The sequence below is a fragment of the Scyliorhinus canicula genome, chromosome 5 (assembly GCF_902713615.1).
Source record: "Scyliorhinus canicula chromosome 5, sScyCan1.1, whole genome shotgun sequence".
Lineage (NCBI taxonomy): Eukaryota > Metazoa > Chordata > Chondrichthyes > Carcharhiniformes > Scyliorhinidae > Scyliorhinus > Scyliorhinus canicula.
The window spans coordinates 185779255-185784986 of record NC_052150.1 but is presented as its reverse complement, the minus strand read 5'-3'; positions in this window follow the sequence as shown (position 1 = coordinate 185784986).

Below are 5732 nucleotides of genomic sequence, written 5' to 3'. Positions count from 1 at the left end.
AAAATTGAAATGAAATGAAAATCGCTTATTGTCACAAGTAGGCTTCAATGAAGTTACTGTGAAAAGCCCCTAGTCACCACATTCCGGCACCTGTTCGGGGAGGCTGGTATGGGAATTGAACCGTGCTGCTGGCCTCCCTTAGTCTGCTTTCAAAGCCAGCGATTTAGCCCTGTGCTATGGGCTGAAGCTGCAGGGGGAGACAGCGTGGCGGAGGACCGGACCTCTGGTTTGTCGACCCAGCGGCCAACGGAGCAGCTGATGCAAGTTATTCAGGAAGGCTTTGCTAAACAGAAATGGCACTGCTTGGACCCGATAAAAGAGTCGATTGAGCGGCTGGAGCTTAGATTGGATGCCCAAGATCTGGCAAACCAGAAGGTGGAGAAGGTGCAGGCTGAGCAGGAGGAAAATCAAACTGTGGTGGAGTTGAAGGTGGGGATGCTGAGAGACTAGCAGAAGAAGCTCCTGGAGAAGGTGGAGGACCTAGAGAGTAGGTCCCGCCGGCAGAACTTGAGAATCGTTGGACTCCCGGAGGGGTCCGAAGAAGCGGACGCTGGGGCATAAATCGCAGATATGTTTGAGAAGCTGCTGGGGGATGGGGCATTCATCCGATCCTTGGGGGTTGTCAGGGCTCACAGAGCACTCGCGAGGAAGCCACGAACGGGAGAACCCCCTGATGGCAATGGTGGTGAGATTCCACAGTGGGCCAAGCAGACACGGAGCTGTAAGTGGGACAACAGTATCCTGCGGGTCTATCAAGACCTGAGTGTGGAGGTGGCCAGGAGAAGAGCAGGCTTCAACCAGATTAGGTCGATCCTTTTTAAGAAAATGGTGAAGTTTGGACCTGTATCCGGCCCGTCTCTGGGTCACGTACGAGGAACAGCACTTTTATTTCAAGTCGCCTGAGGACGCGCTGGACTTCGTGAAAAGGAAAGGATTGGTGGTGGACTGAGAACTTTTGAACTTTGCTGCAACGTTCATGTTTTTTAAATGTTTCTCTGTTCTTTTAAAAAAAAAGTTTCTCGTTTTTTGTTTTGTGGAAGCTGTTTGTAATGCCCTCTGTATTGATTTGGGACCAGTGGCAGAGCTGAGTGAGTTAAGGTTTTCATTTGCACTGTTGGGGGATGGAGGTGTGCTTGTTTAGATTTTGGTGTTTCTCTGTTGGGCAATTGTGAGGGGATTGTTTGATGTTGGAGTATGTTTGTATGAGCGGAGGGAAGGTGGGGAGGGAATAATAGGTGGGAGACTATCCGGCACCAGGGATGGGAGCCACAAAGCTAGCTGGGCGGGCTAGCTCACGGAAGCGCAGTGGGGGGTTTTCATATGTTTCGTTTGTCAAAGGGGTTGGGTTACAGAGTGTTGTTACTAGGGGGTGGAGGGGGGAAAATGTTCTGCTGACGAGGGAGGGACTTGGCCAAGGGACAGAGAGGAGGTTGGGGGCGGAGGCTGCCTGGGGACGGGCCGGTGGAGGCGTGGAGCATGGGCTGGAGGCAGGCCCAAAAAAGGGGATCGCTGATCGGTGAAGGGGGGGAGCAATTAGCCCCCCAACTAGGCTGATCACCTGGAATGTTCGAGGGTTAAATGGCCCGGTCAAGAGGGCACGTGTGTTCTCGCATCTTAGGGGACTGAAGGCGGACTGGATTCAAAGACTGGAGGGGACGCGATCCTGATCAATAAGCAGGTGGTGTTTGAGGCGGGTAGAATAGTATCGGATGTGGGAGGTTGGTACATTATGGTCAGTGAGAAACTGGAGGGGTGCAGGTGGTATTAGTAAATGTATATGAGCCAAATTGGGATGATGTGGAGTTTATAAAGAGGATGCTGGGGCAGATACGGGACAAGGTTGGTCATTGGAAGGGTCTTCAACACAGTTATTGACCCTGGCTTGGACTGGTCAAGCTCGAAAACAGACATGGTGCCAGCAATGGCAAAGGAGGGCAGCACGGTGGCCTAGTGGTTAGCACAACCGCCTCACGGCGCTGAGGTCCCAGGTTCGATCCCGGCTCTGGGTCACTGTCCGTGTGGAGTTTGCACGTTCTCCCCGTGTCTGCGTGGGTTTCGCCCCCACAACCCAAAAATGTGCAGAGTAGGTGGATTGGCCACGCTAAATTGCTCCTTAATTGGAAAAAATAATTGGCTAATCTAAATTTAAAAAAAAGCAATGGCAAAGGAACTAAAAGGGCCCCTGGAGCAGATGGGGGGGGGGGGGGGGGGGGGTGGATCCATGGAGATTTGGGCAGCCGGGGGTGAAGGCGTTCTCCCTCTACTCACACGTCCATAAAGTGTACTCCCAGATCGATTTCTTCATTTTGAGCAAAGCCTTACTGACAGAGGTGCTGGACACGGGGTACTCGGCGATCACAATCTCAGACCATGTTTCGCACTGGGTTGACCTGTAGGTTAGTAAAGACAGTAACCAGCTCCCGCACTGGAGGTTAGATGTGGGACTTTTGTCTGACGAAGTGGGTGCAAGCGGCTGAGAAAATGTATTTAGACCTACCTGCAGGTCAACGACACGGGGGAAATTTCAGCAGCGATGGTCTGGGAAGCATTGAAGGCGGTTGTCAGAGGGGAGCTGATCTCGATACAGCACAGTAGCATAGTGGTTAGCATAATTGCTTCACAGCTCCAGGGTCCCAGGTTCGATTCCCTGCTGGGTCACTGTCTGTGCGGAGTCTGCACGTTCTCCCCATGTGTGCGTGGGTTTCCTCCGGGTGCTCCGGTTTCCTCCCCAGTCCAAAGATGTGCAGGTTAGGTGGATTGGCCATGCTAAATTGCCCTTAGTGTTGGTTGAGTGGGGTTACTCGGTTCTGCGGATAGGGTGGTGTGGGCTTGAGTAGAGTGCGCTTTCCAAGAGCCGGTGCAGACTCGATGGGCCGAATGGCCTCCTTCTGCACTGTAAATTCTATGATTTATGATACGGGCCCATAGGGAGAAGGTGGACAGGGCAGAGATGGACCGACTGGTAAAGGAGATACTACAGATCGATAGGTATGCAGAGACCCCAGAGGCAGGGCTTTTAAGGGAACAGTGGAGTCTGCAGGCAGAGTTCGGCTTGTTAAACACAGGGAGGGCCGTGGAGCAGCTGAGAAAGGCGAGGGGGTGGATCTATGAGTACGGAGAGAAGGCACAGCAGCTTAGAAAGAGGGAGGCAGCCAGGGAGATAGGGAAAGTAAGTGATGGAGATGGGAACCTGGTTGGAGATTCAGCAGAGGTGACTAAGGCATTTAGGGATTTCTATAGTAGGCTGTATATGTCTGAACCCCCCAAAGGGCCGGAGGGGATGAGGCTCCTCTTGGAGGGGCTGAATTTCCCAAAGGTGGACGGGGAGCTGGTAGAAGGGCTGGGGCCCCGATGGGGTTGGAAGAGATTGTGGAGGGTCTGAAGGCCATGCAGGCGGGTGAAGCCCTGGGCCCGGAAGGGTTCCCAGTGGAGTTTTATAAAAAGTTCTCTGGGATATTGGGGCCGGTGATGATGAGGATGTTCAATGAGGGAAAGAGAGGTGCTGCCCCCGATGATGTCGGAGGCCACGATTTAGCTGATTCTGAAGCAAGAAAAGAACCCGGAGCTGTGTGGGTCCTACAGGCTGATATACCTGTTGAATGTGGATGCCAAACTGCTGGCCAAAATTTTGTCCTCCAGGATTGAGGATTATGTTCCGGACGTTATTGGGAGAACCAGACGAGGTTTGTTAAGGGCAGGCAGTTGGTGGCCAATGTGAGAAGATTGTTAAATGTGATCATGATGCCCCCAGAAGGTAGGGAGGTGGAGGTAGTGATCGCAATGGATGCAGAAAAGGCTTTTGATCGGGTAGAATGGGATTATCTGTGGGAGGTACTGTGACGGTTCGGATTTGGGCGGGGCTTTAATAACTGGGTCAGGTTGTTGTATCAGGCTCCTGTGGCAAGTGTATGGACGAATAGGACGACATTGGACTATTTTAGACTGCACCGGGGGACACCCCCTCTCCCCACTGTTGTTTGTGCTAGCTATAGAGCTGTTGGCAATTGCTCTGAGAGCCTCAAGGGGCTGGAAGGGGCTGGTCCGGGGGTGTGGTGGAGCACAGAGTCTTGCTCAATGCAGACAATCTGCTTCTGTATGGTTAGGAGATTTTGGCAGGGGTTTGCAGATGTCATGCCCACGGTGTTAAAAACAAGTGTGGCGCTGAGTCCAGAGGTGTCAGAAACTTAATTGGACTAGCCACAAAAATACTACAAAAGCAGCCTACAGGCTGGGAATTCTGCAGAAGTATCTCCTGCCTGCCATTCACAAGGCTCATATCCTGAGTGTGATGGAATACTCTCCACTTGCCTGGATGAGTGCAGCACCAATCACAATCATGACGTCCAACACCATCTTAAATGAGGTAGCCCATTTTATGTTCCACTGTCTTAAACATTCACTCCCTCCACCACAGTGTGAACTACAAGATCCACTGCAGCAACCCTTCAAGGTTTATTCAACGCAACAGCACCTTCCGAAACCACAATCTCTGCCATCTAGAAGGCCAGTGGGAACCCCCCAACTGGCAGTTTCCCTCCCAAGTCGCACAACATTCTCAGCTTGGCAGTATATCGCTGCTCCTTCACCGTCACTGGGTCAAAATTCTGGAACCCCCTCTGCAAGAGCACTGTGGATATAGCGACACTGGACAGGGACAGCTTTGGGTGAAGATGGCAGCGCACCACCACCTCCCCAAGAATAGACAATACATACTACAGTAGCATTAAAATAAAAAGAAAACAATGAAGATGCTGGAAATTTGAAATAGAAACAGAAAATGCTGGATAAACGCAGCAGGTCTGACAGGAACAGAGTTAACATTTTGGATCTAAATGATCGTTCTGCATACTAACCTTGCCTGGGATACCCATACCCCGAATGTAATGTTTAAAAATGAATGGCTAAGTGAGTCCATTTGCATTCTGCTCACTTTCTCAATGTGAGTCAGGAGAATAACAGTACATTAATAGGCCATTCGGCCCAGCGGGTGTATGTGTGTGCGCGCCTCCCAGACTTCACCCCGCCCAGAAATAACTGTATTCAAATGAGACATGCTGTTGCTAATGTTCAGTCATAAGTCATTACTGCAGGGTGTGTGATATTCTCCTGTTGTGCAGTCCTATCAGATCTGGGGCAACCCCTGTCTGGGAAGAGCCCGCCTCCTTCTCTCCACTCCCCCACGTACTGAAAGCGGCGCTCTGCTCCTCCCCCGGTGGGCAGGGAATCTCTGCTCCTCCCCCTGTGGGCAGGGAATCTCTGCTCCTCCCCCGGTGCAGTGCAGGGAATCTCTGCTCCTCCCCCTGTGGGCAGGGAATCTCTGTTCCTCCCCCTGTGGGCAGGGAATCTCTGCTCCTCCCCCTGTGGGCAGGGAATCTCTGCTCCTCCCCCTGTGGGCAGGGAATCTCTGCTCCTCCCCCTGTGGGCAGGGAATCTCTGCTCCTCCCCCGGTGGGCAGGGAATCTCTGCTCCTTCCCCCGGTGCAGTGCAGGGAATCTCTGCTCCTCCCCCGGTGGGCAGGGAATCTCTGCTCCTCCCCCGGTGCAGTGCAGGGAATCTCTGCTCCTCCCCCTGTGGGCAGGGAATCTCTGCTCCTCCCCCTGTGGGCAGGGAATCTCTGCTCCTCCCCCGGTGCAGTGCAGGGAATCTCTGCTCCTCCCCCTGTGGGCAGGGAATCTCTGCTCCTCCCCCGGTGGGCAGGGAATCTCTGCTCCTCCCCCGGTGCAGTCCAGGGA